This window comes from Heterodontus francisci, unplaced genomic scaffold (assembly GCF_036365525.1).
Source record: "Heterodontus francisci isolate sHetFra1 unplaced genomic scaffold, sHetFra1.hap1 HAP1_SCAFFOLD_101_1, whole genome shotgun sequence".
Taxonomy (NCBI): domain Eukaryota; kingdom Metazoa; phylum Chordata; class Chondrichthyes; order Heterodontiformes; family Heterodontidae; genus Heterodontus; species Heterodontus francisci.
This window is the reverse complement of record NW_027141025.1, coordinates 1,169,650-1,188,598: the sequence shown is the minus strand read 5'-3', so window position 1 is coordinate 1,188,598 and position 18,949 is coordinate 1,169,650.

The following is an 18,949-nucleotide window of genomic DNA, read 5'->3' as shown; positions in this document are numbered from 1 at the left end:
ATAGAGAGTGTCAGAGAGAGATAGAGAGCGAGAGAGAATGAGAGAGAGTGTCTGAGAGCGTCAGAGAGTGATGGAGAGAGTCACAGAGAGTCTGAGAGTGTCAGGGAGAGTCTGAGTGTGTCAGGCAGTGTCAGACAGTGATGGAGTGTGTCAGAGAGTGATATATACATTCAGAGAGTGTCAGAGAGTGTCAGAGAGTGTGAGAGAGTGTGAGAGAGTGTGAGAGAGTGATGGAGAGTGATAGAGAGTGTCTGAGAGTGCCTGAGAGTGTCAGAGTGTGTCAGAGAGGGTGTGAGAGTGTCAGTGAGTCTCAGAGAGTGTCAGGGACTGTCTGAGAGTGTCTGAGAGTTTCAGAGAGTGTCAGAGATTGTCAGAGAGTGTTAGAGAGTGTCAGAGTGTGTCAGAGAGTGTCAGAGTGTGTCAGAGACTGACTGAGAGTGTCAGAGTGTATCAGAGAGTGTCAGAGAGTGATAGAGAGTGTCAGAGAATGTCAGAGAGTGATGCAGAGTGTCAGAGAGTGTCAGAGAGTGTCAGAGTGTATCAGAGAGTTTCAGAGAGTGTCGGAGAGTGATAGAGAGTCTCAGAGAGTGTCTGAGAGTTTCAGAGTGTATCAGAGGGTGTCAGAGAGTGATAGAGAGTATCAGAGAGTGATAGAGAGTTGTAGAGATGTCTGAGGTGTCAGATAGTGTCAGAGAGTGTCTGAGAGTGTCAGAGAGACATAGAGAGTGTCAGAGAGTGATAAGGAGTGTCAGAGAGTGCGAGAGAGCGCCAGAGAGTGTCAGAGAGTGTCAGCGAATGTGAGAGGGTGTCTGAGAGTGATAGAGAGTGTCAGAGAGTGTCAGAGAGTGATACACAGTGTCAGAGAGTGTCTGAGAGTGTCAGAGTGTATCAGAGATTTTCAGAGAGTGTCAGAGAGTGATAGAGAGTGTCAGAGAGTGTCTGAGAGTGTCAGGGAGAGTCTGAGAGTGTCAGGCAGTGTCAGACAGTGATAGAGTGTGTCAGAGAGTGATATAAACATTCAGAGAGTGTCAGAGAGTGTCAGAGAGTAATAGAGAGTGCCAGAGAGTGATAGAGAGCGCCAGAGAGTGCCAGAGAGTGTCTGAGATTGTCAGAGAGTGTCAGAGAGTGAGATGGAGTGCCAGAGAGCGCCAGAGAGTGCCAGAGAGTGTCTGAGTGTGTCTGATAATGTCTGAAAGTGTCAGAGAGTGTCAGACAGTGACAGAGAGTGTCTGAGAGTTTCTGATTGTGTCTGAGATTGTCAGACATTGTCAGAGAGTGACAGAATGTATCAGAGAGTGTCAGGGTGTGTCAGAGTGTATCAGAGAGTGTCAGAGAGTGTCAGAGAGTGGTAGAGAGTGGTAGTGAGTGTCTGAGAGTGTCTGAATGTGTCAGGGAGTGTCAGAGAGTGATAGAGAGTGTCAGAGAGTGTCTGAGTGTGTCTGAGATTGTCAGAGAGTGTCAGAGAGTGAAAGTGAGAGTCAGAGAGAGTCAGGGAGTGTCAGAGTGTATCCGAGAGTGTCAGAGAGTGCAAGAGAGTGATAGAGAGAGATAGAGAGAGTCAGAGCGTGGTAGAGAGTTTCAGTGAGTGATAGAGAGTGTCTGAGACTGTCTGAGAGTGTCCGAGAGTGTCAGAGAGTGTCAGAGATTGTGAGAGGGTGTCTGAGAGTGATAGAGAGTGTCAGAGAGTGTCAGAGAGTGATACAGAGTGTCAGAGAGTGTCTGAGAGTGTCAGAGTGTATCAGAGAGTTTCAGAGAGTGTCAGAGTGTGATAGAGAGTGTCAGAGAGTGTCTGAGAGTTTCAGAGTGTATCAGAGAGTGTCAGAGATTGTCAGAGAGTGAAAGAGAGTGTCAGAGTGTGTCAGAGAGTGATAGAAGTGTCAGAGACTGTCTGAGAGTGATGCAGTGTATCAGAGAGTTTCAGAGAGTGTCGGAGAGTGATAAGGTGTGTCAGAGAGTGTCTGAAAATGTCTGAGAGTGTCTGAGAGTGTCAGTAATTGATAGAATGTGTCAGAGATTGTCTGCTAGTGTCAGAGAGTTTCAGAGAGTGATACAGACTTTCAGAGAGTGCCTGAGAGTGTCAGTGTGTGTCAGGCCGTGTCAGAAAGTGATAGAGAGTGTCAGAGAGAGATAGAGAGCGAGAGAGAATGAGAGAGAGTGTCTGAGAGCGTCAGAGAGTGATAGAGAGAGTCACAGAGAGTCTGAGAGTGTCAGGGAGAGTCTGAGAGTGTCAGGCAGTGTCAGACAGTGATGGAGTGTGTCAGAGAGTGATATATACATTCAGAGAGTGTCAGAGAGTGTCAGAGAGTGTGAGAGAGTGTGAGAGAGTGTCAGAGAGTGATGGAGAGTGATAGAGAGTGTCTGAGAGTGCCTGAGAGTGTCAGAGTGTGTCAGAGAGGGTGTGAGAGTGTCAGTGAGTCTCAGAGAGTGTCAGGGACTGTCTGAGAGTGTCTGAGAGTTTCAGAGAGTGTCAGAGATTGTCAGAGAGTGTTAGAGAGTTTCAGAGTGTGTCAGAGAGTGATAGAAGTGTCAGAGACTGACTGAGAGTGTCAGAGTGTATCAGAGAGTGTCAGAGAGTGATAGAGAGTGTCAGAGAATGTCAGAGAGTGATGCAGAGTGTCAGAGAGTGTCAGAGAGTGTCAGAGTGTATCAGAGAGTTTCAGAGAGTGTCGGAGAGTGATAGAGAGTCTCAGAGAGTGTCTGAGAGTTTCAGAGTGTATCAGAGGGTGTCAGAGAGTGATAGAGAGTATCAGAGAGTGATAGAGAGTTGTAGAGATGTCTGAGGTGTCAGATAGTGTCAGAGAGTGTCAGAGAGTGTCTGAGAGTGTCAGAGAGACATAGAGAGTGTCAGAGAGTGATATAGAGTGTCAGAGAGTGCGAGAGAGCGCCAGAGAGTGTCAGAGATTGTCAGAGAGTGCTAGAGAGTGTCAGAGTGTGTCAGAGAGTGATAGAAGTGTCAGAGACTGTCTGAGAGTGATGCAGTGTATCAGAGAGTTTCAGAGAGTGTCGGAGAGTGATAAGGTGTGTCAGAGAGTGTCTGAAAATGTCTGAGAGTGTCTGAGAGTGTCAGTAATTGATAGAATGTGTCAGAGAGTGTCTGCTAGTGTCAGAGAGTTTCAGAGAGTGATACAGACTTTCAGAGAGTGCCTGAGAGTGTCAGTGTGTGTCAGGCCGTGTCAGAAAGTGATAGAGAGTGTCAGAGAGAGATAGAGAGCGAGAGAGAATGAGAGAGAGTGTCTGAGAGCGTCAGAGAGTGATAGAGAGTGTCACAGAGAGTCTGAGAGTGTCAGGGAGAGTCTGAGAGTGTCAGGCAGTATCAGACAGTGATGGAGTGTGTCAGAGAGTGATATATACATTCAGAGAGTGTCAGAGAGTGTCAGAGAGTGTGAGAGAGTGTGAGAGAGTGTCAGAGAGTGATGGAGAGTGATAGAGAGTGTCTGAGAGTGCCTGAGAGTGTCAGAGTGTGTCAGAGAGGGTGTGAGAGTGTCAGTGAGTCTCAGAGAGTGTCAGGGACTGTCTGAGAGTGTCTGAGAGTTTCAGAGAGTGTCAGAGATTGTCAGAGAGTGTTAGAGAGTGTCAGAGTGTGTCAGAGAGTGATAGAAGTGTCAGAGACTGACTGAGAGTGTCAGAGTGTATCAGAGAGTGTCAGAGAGTGATAGAGAGTGTCAGAGAATGTCAGAGAGTGATGCAGAGTGTCAGAGAGTGTCAGAGAGTGTCAGAGTGTATCAGAGAGTTTCAGAGAGTGTCGGAGAGTGATAGAGAGTCTCAGAGAGTGTCTGAGAGTTTCAGAGTGTATCAGAGGGTGTCAGAGAGTGATAGAGATTATCAGAGAGTGATAGAGAGTTGTAGAGATGTCTGAGGTGTCAGATAGTGTCAGAGAGTGTCAGAGAGTGTCTGAGAGTGTCAGAGAGACATAGAGAGTGTCAGAGAGTGATATAGAGTGTCAGAGAGTGCGAGAGAGCGCCAGAGAGTGTCAGAGAGTGTCTGAGAGTGTCTGTGAGTGTCAGAGTGTGTTAGAGAGTGTCAGAGAGTGATATAGAATGCCAGAGAGTGTCAGCGAATGTGAGAGGGTGTCTGAGAGTGATAGAGAGTGTCAGAGAGTGTCAGAGAGTGTCAGAGAGTGTCAGAGAGTGATACAGAGTGTCAGAGAGTGTCTGAGAGTGCCGGAGAGTGATAAGGTGTGTCAGAGAGTGTCAGTAATTGATAGAATGTGTCAGAGAGTGTCTGCTAGTGTCAGAGAGTTTCAGAGAGTCATACAGACATTCAGAGAGTGCCTGAGAGTGTCACTGTGTGTCAGGCCGTGTCAGAAAGTGATAGAGAGTGTCAGAGAGTGATAGAGAGCGAGAGAGAATGAGAGAGAGTGTCTGAGAGCGTCAGAGAGTGTCAGAGAGTTTCAGAGAGTGTCTGAGAGTGTCTGAGAGTGTCAGAGAGTGTCAGAGAGTGACAGAGAGTTTCAGAGAGTTTCAGAGAGCGTCAGAGAGTGTCAGAGAGTGATAGAGAGAGTCAGAGAGAGTCTGACAGTGTCAGGGAGAGTCTGAGAGTGTCAGGCAGTGTCAGACAGTGATAGAGTGTGTCAGAGAGTGATATAAACATTCAGAGAGTGTCAGAGAGTGTCAGAGAGTGTGAGAGAGTTCCAGAGAGTGATAGAGAGTGCCAGAGAGTGATAGAGAGCGCCAGGAAGTGCCAGAGAGTGTCTGATTGTATCTGAGATTGTCAGAGAGTGTCAGAGAGTGATAGGGAGTGCCAGAGAGTGCCAGAGAGAGTCTGAGTGTGTCTGATTGTGTCTGAGATTGTCAGAGAGTGTCCGAGAGTGACAGAATGTGTCAGAGAGTGTCAGGGTGTGTCAGAGTGTATCAGAGAGTGTCAGAGAGTGGTAGAGAGTGGTAGTGAGTGTCTGAGAGTGTCTGAATGTGTCAGAGAGTGTCAGAGTGTGATAGAGAGTGTCAGAGAGTGTCTGTGTGTGCCTGAGATTGTCAGAGAGTGTCAGAGAGTGAAAGAGAGTGCCAGAGAGAGTCAGGGAGTGTCAGAGTGTATCCGAGAGTGTCAGAGAGTGATAGAGAGTGCCAGAGAGTGTCAGAGAGATTCTGAGGTATCAGAGAGTGTCAGAGAGTGATAGAGAGTGTCAGAGAGTGATAGAGAGTGATAGAGAGTGTCAGAGAGTGTCAGAGAGTGATGCAGTGTGTCAGAGAGTGTCTGAGATTGTCAGAGTATATCAGAGAGTTTCAGAGAGTGTCGGAGAGTGATAGAGACTGTCAGAGAGTGTCGGAGAGTTTCAGAGTGTATCAGAGAGTGTCAGAGAGTGATAGAGAGTATCAGAGAGTGATAGAGAGTGGTAGAGATGTCTGAGGTGTCAGAGAGTGGCAGAGAGTGGCAGAGAGTGTCAGAGAGTGATGGAGAGTGACAGAGATTGTCAGATAGAATCCGAGAGTGTCACGGAGTGATAGGGAGTGTCATAGAGTGATAGAGAGAGAAATAGAGTGTCAGAGAGTGTCAGAGTGTGTCAGCGAGTGTCTGAGAGAGTCTGAGAGAGTCTGAGAGTGTCTGAGAATATCAGAGAGAGTCAGACAGAGTCAGAGAGTGTCGGAGAGTGATAGAGACTGTCAGAGAGTGTCTGAGATTTTCAGAGTGTATCAGAGAGTGTCAGAGAGGGTGTGAGAGTGTCAGTGACTCTCAGAGAGTGTCAGGGACTGTCTGAGAGTGTCTGAGAGTTTCAGAGAGTGTCAGGGACTGTCTGAGAGTGTCTGAGAGTTTCAGAGAGTGTCAGAGATTGTCAGAGAGTGTTAGAGAGTGTCAGAGTGTGTCAGAGAGTGATAGAAGTGTCAGAGACTGACTGAGAGTGTCAGAGTGTGTCAGAGAGGGTGTGAGAGTGTCAGTGAGTCTCAGAGAGTGTCAGGGACTGTCTGAGAGTGTCTGAGAGTTTCAGAGAGTTTCAGAGATTGTCAGAGAGTGTTAGAGAGTTTCAGAGTGTGTCAGAGAGTGATAGAAGTGTCAGAGACTGACTGAGAGTGTCAGAGTGTATCAGAGAGTGTCAGAGAGTGATAGAGAGTGTCAGAGAATGTCAGAGAGTGATGCAGAGTGTCAGAGAGTGTCAGAGAGTGTCAGAGTGTATCAGAGAGTTTCAGAGAGTGTCGGAGAGTGATAGAGAGTCTCAGAGAGTGTCTGAGAGTTTCAGAGTGTATCAGAGGGTGTCAGAGAGTGATAGAGAGTATCAGAGAGTGATAGAGAGTTGTAGAGATGTCTGAGGTGTCAGATAGTGTCAGAGAGTGTCAGAGAGTGTCTGAGAGTGTCAGAGAGACATAGAGAGTGTCAGAGAGTGATATAGAGTGTCAGAGAGTGCGAGAGAGCGCCAGAGAGTGTCAGAGAGTGTCTGAGAGTGTCAGAGAGTGTCAGGGAGTGATAGAGAGTATCAGAGAGTGTCAGAGAGTGTCTGAGAGTGTCTGTGAGTGTCAGAGTGTGTTAGAGAGTGTCAGAGAGTGATATAGAATGCCAGAGAGTGTCAGCGAATGTGAGAGGGTGTCTGAGAGTGATAGAGAGTGTCAGAGAGTGTCAGAGAGTGTCAGAGAGTGATACAGAGTGTCAGAGAGTGTCTGAGAGTGCCGGAGAGTGATAAGGTGTGTCAGAGAGTGTCAGTAATTGATAGAATGTGTCAGAGAGTGTCTGCTAGTGTCAGAGAGTTTCAGAGAGTCATACAGACATTCAGAGAGTGCCTGAGAGTGTCACTGTGTGTCAGGCCGTGTCAGAAAGTGATAGAGAGTGTCAGAGAGTGATAGAGAGCGAGTGAGAATGAGAGAGAGTGTCTGAGAGTGTCAGAGAGTGTCAGAGAGTGACAGAGAGTTTCAGAGAGTTTCAGAGAGCGTCAGAGAGTGTCAGAGAGTGATAGAGAGAGTCAGAGAGAGTCTGACAGTGTCAGGGAGAGTCTGAGAGTGTCAGGCAGTGTCAGACAGTGATAGAGTGTGTCAGAGAGTGATATAAACATTCAGAGAGTGTCAGAGAGTGTCAGAGAGTGTGAGAGAGTGCCAGAGAGTGATAGAGAGTGCCAGAGAGTGATAGAGAGCGCCAGGAAGTGCCAGAGAGTGTCTGATTGTGTCTGAGATTGTCAGAGAGTGTCAGAGAGTGTCAGAGAGTGATAGGGAGTGTCAGGGTGTGTCAGAGTGTATCAGAGAGTGTCAGAGAGTGGTAGAGAGTGGTAGTGAGTGTCTGAGAGTGTCTGAATGTGTCAGAGAGTGTCAGAGTGTGATAGAGAGTGTCAGAGAGTGTCTGTGTGTGCCTGAGATTGTCAGAGAGTGTCAGAGAGTGAAAGAGAGTGCCAGAAAGAGTCAGGGAGTGTCAGAGTGCATCCGAGAGTGTCAGAGAGTGATAGAGAGTGCCAGAGAGTGTCAGAGAGATTCTGAGGTATCAGAGAGTGTCAGAGAGTGTCAGAGAGTGATAGAGAGTGATAGAGAGTGTCAGAGAGTGTCAGAGAGTGATGCAGTGTGTCAGAGAGTGTCTGAGATTGTCAGAGGATATCAGAGAGTTTCAGAGAGTGTCGGAGAGTGATAGAGACTGTCAGAGAGTGTCTGAGAGTTTCAGAGTGTATCAGAGAGTGTCAGAGAGTGATAGAGAGTATCAGAGAGTGATAGAGAGTGGTAGAGATGTCTGAGGTGTCAGAGAGTGGCAGAGAGTGGCAGAGAGTGTCAGAGAGTGATGGAGAGTGACAGAGATTGTCAGATAGAATCCGAGAGTGTCACGGAGTGATAGGGAGTGTCATAGAGTGATAGAGAGAGAAATAGAGTGTCAGAGAGTGTCAGAGTGTGTCAGCGAGTGTCTGAGAGAGTCTGAGAGAGTCTGAGAGTGTCTGAGAATATCAGAGAGAGTCAGACAGAGTCAGAGAGTGTCGGAGAGTGATAGAGACTGTCAGAGAGTGTCTGAGATTTTCAGAGTTTATCAGAGAGTGTCAGAGAGTGTCAGAGAGTGATGGAGAGTATCAGAGAGTGATAGAGAGTGGTAGAGATGTCTGAGGTGTCAGAGAGTGGCAGAGAGTGTCAGAGAGTGATGGAGAGTGAAAGAGATTGTCAGATAGAATCCGAGAGTGTCAGGGAGTGATAGGGAGTGTCATAGAGTGATAGAGAGTGAAAGAGAGTGTCAGAGAGTGTCAGAGTGTGTCAGCGAGTGTCTGAGAGAGTCTGAGAGTGTCTGAGAATATCAGAGAGAGTCAGACAGAGTCAGGGAGTGTCAGAAAGTGATAGAGAGTGTCAGAGAGTCCCAGAGATTGTCGGAGAGTGTCAGAGAGTGATCGAGAGTATGAGAGAGTGTCAGAGAGTGATGGAGAGTGATGGAGAGTGATAGAGAGTGTCTGAGAGTGCCTGAGAGTGTCAGAGTGTGTCAGAGAGGGTGTGAGAGTGTCAGTGAGTCTCAGAGAGTGTCAGGGACTGTCTGAGAGTGTCTGAGAGTTTCAGAGTGTATCAGAGAGTGTCAGAGAGTGATAGAGAGTGGTAGAGATGTCTGAGAGTGTCAGGGAGAGTCTGAGAGTGTCAGGCAGTGTCAGACAGTGATAGAGTGTGTCAGAGAGTGATATATACATTCAGAGAGTGTCAGAGAGTGTCAGAGAGTGATAGAGAGTGCCAGAGAGTGATAGAGAGCGCCAGAGAGCGCCAGAGAGTGCCAGAGAGTGTCTGACTGTGTCTGAGATTGTCAGAGAGTGTCAGAGAGTGAGAGGGAGTGCCAGAGAGTGCCAGAGAGTGTCTGAGTGTGTCTGATAGTGTCTGAAAGTGTCAGAGAGTGTCAGACAGTGACAGAGAGTGTCTGAGAGTTTCTGATTGTGTCTGAGATTGTCAGACATTGTCAGAGAGTGACAGAATGTGTCAGAGAGTGTCAGGGTGTGTCAGAGTGTATCAGAGAGTGTCAGAGAGTGGTAGAGAGTGGTAGTGAGTGTCAGAGAGTGTCTGAATGTGTCAGGGAGTGTCAGAGAGTGATAGAGAGTGTCAGAGTGTCTGAGTGTGTCTGAGATTGTCAGAGAGTGTCAGAGAGTGTCAGAGAGTGAAAGTGAGAGTCAGAGAGAGTCAGGGAGTGTCAGAGAGAGTCAGGGAGTGTCAGAGTGTATCCGAGAGTGTCAGAGTGCAAGAGAGTGATAGAGAGAGATAGAGAGAGTCAGAGCGTGGTAGAGAGTTTCAGTGAGTGATAGAGAGTGTCTGAGACTGTCTGAGAGTGTCTGAGAGTGTCAGAGAGTGTCAGAGAGTGTGAGAGAGTGTGAGAGAGTGTGAGAGGGTGTCTGAGAGTGATAGAGAGTGTCAGAGAGTGTCAGAGAGTGACACAGAGTGTCAGAGAGTGTCTGAGAGTGTCAGAGTGTATCAGAGAGTTTCAGAGAGTGTCAGAGTGTGATAGAGAGTGTCAGAGAGTGTCTGAGAGTTTCAGAGTGTATCAGAGAGTGTCAGAGATTGTCAGAGAGTGATAGAGAGTGTCAGAGTGTGTCAGAGAGTGATAGAAGTGTCAGAGACTGTCTGAGAGTGATGCAGTGTGTCAGAGAGAGTCTGAGAGTGTCAGAGTGTATCAGAGAGTTTCAGAGAGTGTCGGAGAGTGATAAGGTGTGTCAGAGAGTGTCTGAAAATGTCTGAGAGTTTCAGAGAGTGATACAGACTTTCAGAGAGTGCCTGAGAGTGTCAGTGTGTGTCAGGCCGTGTCAGAAAGTGATAGAGAGTGTCAGAGAGAGATAGAGAGCGAGAGAGAATGAGAGAGAGTGTCTGAGAGCGTCAGAGAGTGTCAGAGAGTGTCAGAGAGTGTCTGAGAGTTTCAGAGAGTGTCAGAGAGTGATGGAGAGAGTCACAGAGCGTCTGAGAGTGTCAGGGAGAGTCTGAGAGTTTCAGGCAGTGTCAGACAGTGATAGAGTGTGTCAGAGAGTGATATAAACATTCAGAGAGTGTCAGAGAGTGTCAGAGTGTGTGAGAGATTGATAGAGAGTGCCAGAGACTGATAGAGAGCGCCAGAGAGTGCCAGCGAGTGTCTGATTGTGTCTGAGATTGTCAGAGAGTGTCAGAGAGTGATAGAGAGTATCAGAGAGTGATAGAGAGTGGTAGAGATGTCTGAGGTGTCAGAGAGTGGCAGAGAGTGGCAGAGAGTGTCAGAGAGTGATGGAGAGTGGCAGAGATTGTCAGATAGAATCCGAGAGTGTCACGGAGTGATAGGGAGTGTCATAGAGTGATAGAGAGAGAAATAGAGTGTCAGAGAGTGTCAGAGTGTGTCAGCGAGTGTCTGAGAGAGTCTGAGAGAGTCTGAGAGTGTCTGAGAATATCAGAGAGAGTCAGACAGAGTCAGAGAGTGTCGGAGAGTGATAGAGACTGTCAGAGAGTGTCTGAGATTTTCAGAGTGTATCAGAGAGTGTCAGAGAGTGTCAGAGAGTGATGGAGAGTATCAGAGAGTGATAGAGAGTGGTAGAGATGTCTGAGGTGTCAGAGAGTGGCAGAGAGTGTCAGAGAGTGATGGAGAGTGAAAGAGATTGTCAGATAGAATCCGAGAGTGTCAGGGAGTGATAGGGAGTGTCATAGAGTGATAGAGAGTGAAAGAGAGTGTCAGAGAGTGTCAGAGTGTGTCAGCGAGTGTCTGAGAGAGTCTGAGAGTGTCTGAGAATATCAGAGAGAGTCAGACAGAGTCAGGGAGTGTCAGAAAGTGATAGAGAGTGTCAGAGAGTCCCAGAGATTGTCGGAGAGTGTCAGAGAGTGATCGAGAGTATGAGAGAGTGTCAGAGAGTGATGGAGAGTGATAGAGAGTGTCTGAGAGTGCCTGAGAGTGTCAGAGTGTGTCAGAGAGGGTGTGAGAGTGTCAGTGAGTCTCAGAGAGTGTCAGGGACTGTCTGAGAGTGTCTGAGAGTTTCAGAGTGTATCAGAGAGTGTCAGAGAGTGATAGAGAGTATCAGAGAGTGATAGAGAGTGGTAGAGATGTCTGAGAGTGTCAGGGAGAGTCTGAGAGTGTCAGGCAGTGTCAGACAGTGATAGAGTGTGTCAGAGAGTGATATATACATTCAGAGAGTGTCAGAGAGTGTCAGAGAGTGATAGAGAGTGCCAGAGAGTGATAGAGAGCGCCAGAGAGCGCCAGAGAGTGCCAGAGAGTGTCTGACTGTGTCTGAGATTGTCAGAGAGTGTCAGAGAGTGAGAGGGAGTGCCAGAGAGTGCCAGAGAGTGTCTGAGTGTGTCTGATAGTGTCTGAAAGTGTCAGAGAGTGTCAGACAGTGACAGAGAGTGTCTGAGAGTTTCTGATTGTGTCTGAGATTGTCAGACATTGTCAGAGAGTGACAGAATGTGTCAGAGAGTGTCAGGGTGTGTCAGAGTGTATCAGAGAGTGTCAGAGAGTGGTAGAGAGTGGTAGTGAGTGTCAGAGAGTGTCTGAATGTGTCAGGGAGTGTCAGAGAGTGATAGAGAGTGTCAGAGTGTCTGAGTGTGTCTGAGATTGTCAGAGAGTGTCAGAGAGTGTCAGAGAGTGAAAGTGAGAGTCAGAGAGAGTCAGGGAGTGTCAGAGAGAGTCAGGGAGTGTCAGAGTGTATCCGAGAGTGTCAGGGTGCAAGAGAGTGATAGAGAGAGATAGAGAGAGTCAGAGCGTGGTAGAGAGTTTCAGTGAGTGATAGAGAGTGTCTGAGACTGTCTGAGAGTGTCTGAGAGTGTCAGAGAGTGTCAGAGAGTGTGAGAGAGTGTGAGAGAGTGTGAGAGGGTGTCTGAGAGTGATAGAGAGTGTCAGAGAGTGTCAGAGAGTGACACAGAGTGTCAGAGAGTGTCTGAGAGTGTCAGAGTGTATCAGAGAGTTTCAGAGAGTGTCAGAGTGTGATAGAGAGTGTCAGAGAGTGTCTGAGAGTTTCAGAGTGTATCAGAGAGTGTCAGAGATTGTCAGAGAGTGATAGAGAGTGTCAGAGTGTGTCAGAGAGTGATAGAAGTGTCAGAGACTGTCTGAGAGTGATGCAGTGTGTCAGAGAGAGTCTGAGAGTGTCAGAGTGTATCAGAGAGTTTCAGAGAGTGTCGGAGAGTGATAAGGTGTGTCAGAGAGTGTCTGAAAATGTCTGAGAGTTTCAGAGAGTGATACAGACTTTCAGAGAGTGCCTGAGAGTGTCAGTGTGTGTCAGGCCGTGTCAGAAAGTGATAGAGAGTGTCAGAGAGAGAGATAGAGAGCGAGAGAGAATGAGAGAGAGTGTCTGAGAGCGTCAGAGAGTGTCAGAGAGTGTCAGAGAGTGTCTGAGAGTTTCAGAGAGTGTCAGAGAGTGATGGAGAGAGTCACAGAGCGTCTGAGAGTGTCAGGGAGAGTCTGAGAGTTTCAGGCAGTGTCAGACAGTGATAGAGTGTGTCAGAGAGTGATATAAACATTCAGAGAGTGTCAGAGAGTGTCAGAGTGTGTGAGAGATTGATAGAGAGTGCCAGAGACTGATAGAGAGCGCCAGAGAGTGCCAGCGAGTGTCTGATTGTGTCTGAGATTGTCAGAGAGTGTCAGAGAGTGATAGGGAGTGCCAGAGAGTGTCTGAGTGTGTCTGATAGTTTCTGAAAGTGTCAGAGAGTCTCAGAGAGTGACAGAGAGTGACAGAGAGTGTCTGAGAGTTTCTGATGGTGTCCGAGATTGTCAGAGAGTGTCAGAGAGTGACAGAATGTGTCAGTGAGTGTCAGGGTGTGTCAGAGTGTATCAGAGAGTGTCAGAGAGTGGTAGAGAGTAGTAGTGGGTGTATGAGAGTGTCTGAATGTGTGTGAGATTGTCAGAGAGTGTCAGAGAGTGGAAGAGAGTGTCAGAGAGAGTCTGAGTGTATCTGAGAGTGTATCCGAGAATGTCAGAGAGTGCCAGAGAGTGAAAGAGAGAGATAGAGAGAGTCAACGCGAGGTAGAGAGTTTCAGTGAGTGATAGAGAGTGTCTGAGACTGTCTGAGAGTGTCTGAGAGTGTCAGAGAGTGTCAGAGAGTGTCAGTGAGTGTCAGAAAGTGATTGAGAGTGTCAGAGAGTGATAGCGTGTGAGAGTGTCAGAGTGTATCACAGAGTGTCAGAGATTGTCAAAGAGTGATAGAGAGTGCCAGAGTGTGTCAGAGAGTGAGAGAGTGTGTCAGAGAGTGATAGAGTGTGAAAGAGATTTTCAGAGAGGGTCTGAGAGTGTCAGAGAGTGATGGAAAGTGTCTGAGAGTGTCCGAGAGCGACAGAGAGTGTCAGGGAGTGTCAGACAGTGTCAGAGAGTGATAGGGAGTGTCAGAGAGTGATAGAGAGTGTCAGAGAGTGATAGAGAGTGTCATAGAGTGATGGAGAGTGTCTGAGAGTGTCAGAGAGTGTCAGAGAGTGTCAGAGTGTGTCAGAGTGTGATACAGAGTGATCGAGAGTGATCAAGAGTGTCAGAGAGTGTCAGAGAGTGATAGAGAGTGCCCGTGAGTGTCAGAGAGTGTCTGAGAGTGTCAGCGAGTGTCAGAGTGTATCCGAGAGCGACAGAGAGTGTCAGAGAGTATCAGAGAGTGTCAGAGAGTGTCAGAGAGTGTCTGAGAGTGTCTGTGAGTGTCAGAGTGTGTTGGAGAGTGTCAGAGAGTGATATAGAATGCCAGAGAGTGTCAGCGAGTGTGAGAGGGTGTCTGTGAGTGATAGAGAGTGTCAGAGAGTGTCAGAGAGTAACATAGAGTGTCAGAGATGGCGAGAGAGTGCCAGAGAGTGTCAGAGAGTTGCTGAATGTGTCAGAGAGTATCAGAGAGTATCAGAGAGTGATAGAGAGTATCAGCGATTGTCAGAGAGTGTCTGTGAGTGTCAGAGTGTGTTAGAGAGTGTCAGAGAGTGATATAGAATGCCAGAGAGTGTCAGAGAGCGTGAGAGGGTGTCTGAGAGTGATAGAGAGTGTCAGAGAGTGTCAGAGAGTGATACAGAGTGTCAGAGAGTGTCTGAGTGTATCAGAGAGTTTCAGAGAGTGTCAGAGTGTGATAGAGAGTTTCAGAGAGTGTCTGAGAGTTTCAGAGTGTATCAGAGAGTGTCAGAGATTGTCAGAGATTGTCAGAGATTGTCAGAGAGTGATAGAGAGTGTCAGAGTGTGTCAGAGAGTGATAGAAGTGTCAGAGACTGTCTGAGAGTGATGCAGTGTGTCAGAGAGTGTCTGAGAGTGTCAGAGTGTATCAGAGAGTTTCAGAGAGTGTCGGAGAGTGATAAGGTGTGTCAGAGAGTGTCTGAAAATGTCTGAGAGTGTCTGAGAGTGTCAGTAATTGATAGAATGTGTCAGAGAGTGTCTGCTAGTGTCAGAGAGTTTCAGAGAGTGATACAGACTTTCAGAGAGTGCTTGAGAGTGTCAGTGTGTGTCAGGCCGTGTCAGAAAGTGATAGAGAGTGTCAGAGAGTGATAGAGAGCGAGAGAGAATGAGAGAGAGTGTCTGAGAGCGTCAGAGAGTGTCAGAGAGTGTCTGAGAGTGTCTGAGAGTGTCAGAGAGTGACAGAGAGTTTCAGAGTGTTTCAGAGAGTGTCAGAGAGTGATAGAGAGAGTCAGAGAGAGTCTGAGAGTGTCAGGGAGAGTCTGAGAGTGTCAGGCAGTGTCAGACAGTGATAGAGTGTGTCAGAGAGTGATATAAACATTCAGAGAGTGTCAGAGAGTGTCAGAGAGTGTGAGAGAGTGATAGAGAGTGCCAGAGAGTGATAGAGAGCACCAGAGAGTGACAGAGAGTGTCTGAGAGTTTCTGATTGTGTCTGAGATTGTCAGAGAGTGTCAGAGAGTGACAGAATGTGTCAGAGAGTGTCAGGGTGTTTCAGAGTGTATCAGAGAGTGTCAGAGAGTGTCAGAGAGTGATAGAGAGTGTCAGAGAGTGTCTGAGTGTGTCTGAGATTGTCAGAGAGTGTCAGAGAGTGAAAGAGAGTGTCAGAGAGTGTCAGGGAGGGTCAGAGTGTATCCGAGAGTGTCAGAGAGTGCCAGAGAGTGATGGAGAGAGACAGAGAGAGTCAAAGCGTGGTAGAGAGTTTCAGTGAGTGATAGAGAGTGTCTGAGACTGTCTGAGAGTGTCAGTGAGTGTCAGAGAGTGATTGAGAGTGTCAGAGAGTGATAGCGTGTGAGAGTGTCAGAGTGTATCAGAGAGTGTCAGAGATTGTCAAAGAGTGATAGAGAGTGTCAGAGAGTGATAGAGAGTGTCAGAGAGTGATAGAGAGTGTCATAGAGTGATGGAGAGTGTCTGAGAGTGTCAGAGAGTGTCAGAGAGTGTCAGAGAGTGTCAGAGTGTGTCAGAGAGTGTCAGAGAGTGATAGAGAGTGATAGAGAGTGTCAGAGAGAGTCTGAGAGTGTCAGCGAGTGTCAGAGTGTATCCGAGAGCGACAGAGAGTGATCAAGAGTGTCAGAGAGTGTCAGAGAGTTATAGAGAGCGTCAGAGAGTGTCAGAGTGTGTCAGAGAGTGATAGAGAGTTTCAGAGAGAGTCAGAGAGAGATAGAGAGTGTCAGAGAGTGATATAGAGTGTCAGAGAGTGCGAGAGCGTGCCAGAGAGTGTCAGAGAGTGATAGAGAGTTTCAGAGAGAGTCAGAGAGAGATAGAGGGTGTCAGAGTGTGATAAAGAGTGCCGGAGAGTGCCAGAGAATGCCAGAGAGTGTCAGAGGGTGTAAGGGAGTGTCAGCGAGTGTCAGCGTGTGATCGAGTGTGTCAGAGAGTGATAGCGTGTGAAAGAGAGTGTCAGAGAGAGTCTGAGAGTGTCAGAGAGTGATATAGAGTGTCAGAGAGTGTCAGAGTGTGTCAGAGAGTGATAGAGAGTTTCAGAGAGTGTCAGAGAGAGATAGAGAGTGTCAGAGAGAGATAGAGAGTGTCAGAGAGTGACATAGAGTGTCAGAGAGTGCGAGAGAGTGCCAGAGAGTGTCAGAGAGTGTCAGAGAGTGTCTGAGAGTGCGAGAGCGTGCCAGAGAGTGTCAGAGAGTGAAAGAGAGTAACAGAGAGTGTCAGAGTGTGTCTGAGAGTGTCTGTGAGTGTCAGAGTGTGTTAGAGAGTGTCAGAGTTTGATATAGAATGCCAGAGAGTGTCAGCGAGTGTGAGAGTGTGTCTGAGAGTGATAGAGAGTGTCAGAGAGTGTCAGAGAGTGATACAGAGTGTCAGAGAGTGTCTGAGAGTGTCAGAGTGTATCAGAGATTTTCAGAGAGTTTCAGAGAGTGATAGAGAGTGTCAGAGAATGATAGAAGTGTCAGAGTGTGTCAGAGAGTGATAGAAGTCTCAGAGACTGTCTGAGAGTGATGCAGTGTGTCAGAGAGTGTCTGAGAGTGTCAGAGTGTATCAGAAAGTTTCAGAGTGTGTCTGAGAGTGATAGAGACTGTCAGAGAGTGTCTGAGTGTTTCAGAGTGTATCACAGAGTGTCAGAGAGTGACTGAGAGTATCAGAGAGTGATAGAGAGTGGTAGAGATATCTGAGGTATCAGAGAGTGTCAGAGAGTGTCAGAGAGTGATAGAGAGTGTCAGAGAGTGTCAGAGAGTGTCAGAGAGTGATGCAGTGTGTCAGAGAGTGTCTGAGATTGTCAGAGTGTATCAGAGAGATTCAGAGAGTGTCGGAGAGTGATAGAGACTGTCAAAGAGTGTCTGAGATTTTCAGAGTGTATCAGAGAGTGTCAGAGAGTGATAGAGAGTATCTGAGAGTGATAGAGAGTGGTAGAGATGTCTGAGGTGTCAGAGAGTGGCAGAGAGTGTCAGAGAGTGATGGAGAGTGAAAGAGATTGTCAGACAGAATCTGAGAGTGTCAGGGAGTGATAGGGAGTGTCAAAGAGTGATAGAGAGAGAAAGAGAGTGTCTGAGAGTGTCAGAGAGTGTCAGAGTGTGTCAGAGAGTGTCTGAGAGTGTCTGAGAGTTTCTTCGAGTATCAGAGAGAGTCAGAGAGTGTCAGAGAGTGTCAGAAAGTGATAGAGAGTGTCAGAGAGTCCCAGAGAGTGTCTGAGATTGTCAGAGAGTGATAGAGAGTATGAGAGAGTGTCGGAGAGTGATGGAGAGTGAAAGAGAGTGTTTGAGAGTGCCTGAGAGTGTCAGAGTGTGTCAGAGAGGGTGTGAGAGTGTCAGAGAGTCTCAGAGAGTGTCAGGGACTGTCTGAGAGCGTCTGAGAGTGTCAGAGAGTGTAAGAGATTGTCAGAGAGTGATAGAGAGTGTCAGAGTGTGTCAGAGAGTGATAGAAGTGTCAGAGAATGTCTGAGAGTGTCAGAGTGTATCAGAGAGTGTCAGAGAGTGATAGAGAGTGTCAGAGAGTGTCAGAGAGTGTCAGAGAATGTCAGAGAGTGATGCAGAGTGTCAGAGAGTGTCAGAGTGTATCAGAGAGTTTCAGAGAGTTTCGGAGAGTGATAGAGAGTGTCAGAGAGTGTCTGAGAGTTTCACAGTGTATCAGAGAGTGTCGGAGAGTGATACAGAGTGTCAGAGAGTGTCAGACAGTGTCTGAGAGTGTCAGAGAGTGTCAGAGAGTGATGGAGAGTGAAAGAGATTGTCAGACAGAATCTGAGAGTGTGAGGGAGTGATAGGGAGTGTCATAGAGTGGTAGAGAGCGAAAGAGAGTGTCTGAGAGTGTCAGAGAGTGTCAGAGAATGTCAGAGAGTGATGCAGAGTGTCAGAGAGTGTCAGAGTGTATAAGAGAGTTTCAGAGAGTTTCGGAGAGTGATAGAGAGTGTCAGAGAGTGTCTGAGAGTATCACAGTGTATCAGAGAGTGTCGGAGAGTGATACAGAGTGTCAGAGAGTGTCAGACAGTGTCAGAGAGTGTCAGAGAGTGATGGAGAGTGAAAGAGATTGTCAGACAGAATCTGAGAGTGTGAGGGAGTGATAGGGAGTGTCATAGAGTGGTAGAGAGCGAAAGAGAGTGTCAGAGATTGTCAGAGAGTGATAGAGAGCGTCAGAGTGTGTCAGAGAGTGAGAGAGTGTGTCAGACAGTGATAGAGTGTGAAAGAGAGTTTCAGAGAGAGTCTGAGAGTGTCAGAGAGTGATGAAAAGTGTCTGAGAGTATCCGAGAGGGACAGAGAGTGTCAGAGAGTGATAGAGAGTGTCTGAGAGTGATAGAGAGTGTCATAGAGTGATGGAGAGTGTCTGAGAGTGTCAGAGAGTGTCAGAGTGTGTCAGAGAGTGATAGAGAGTGATGGAGAGTGATCGAGAGTGTCAGAGAGTGTCAGAGAGTGAGAGAGAGTGTCAGAGAGTGTCAGAGAGTGTCAGAGAGTGTCAGAGAGTGATATAGAGTGACGGAGAGTGCCAGAGAATGCCAGAGAGTGTCAGAGGGTGGAAGGGAGTGTCAGCGAGTGTCAGCGTGTGATCGAGTGTGTCAGAGAGTGATAGCGTGTGAAAGAGAGTGTCAGAGAGAGTCTGAGAGTGTCAGCGAGTGTCAGAGTGTATCCAAGAGCGACAGAGAGTGTCAGGGAGTGTGAGAGAGTGTCAGAGAGTGATATAGAGTGTCAGAGAGTGTCAGAGTGTGTCAGAGAGTGATAGAGAGTTTCAGAGAGTGTCAGAGAGAGATAGAGAGTGTCAGAGAGTGACAGAGAGTGTCAGAGAGTGCGAGAGAGTGCCAGAGAGTGTCAGAGAATGTCAGAGAGTGTCAAACAGTGTCAGAGAGTGAGAGAAAGTGACAGAGAGTGTCTGAGAGTGTCATACAGTGATAGAAAGTATCAACAGTGTCTGAGGGGGTCTGAGCGTGTCAGAGAGTGACTGAGAGTGTCTGAGAGTGTCAGAGAGTGTCAGAGAGTGATAGAGAGTGATAGAGAGTGTCAGAGAGTGTCAGAGAGTGACAGAGAGTTGTAGAGAGTGGTATGGAGTGGTAGAGAATGTCAGAGAGTGACAGAGAGTGACAGAGAGTGACAGAGAGCGTCAGAGAGTTTCAGTGAGTTTCAGAGAGTGATAGAGTGTGTCAGAGAGTGATAGAGAGTGTCTGAGAGTGTCAGAGAGTGTCTGAGAGAGACTGAGAGTGATAGAGAGTGTCTGAGAGTGATAGAGAGTGTATCAGAGAGTGAGAGAGTGTCAGAGAGTTTCAGTGAGTTTCAGAGAGTGATGGAGTGTGTCAGTGTGTGATAGAGTGTGTCTGCGAGTG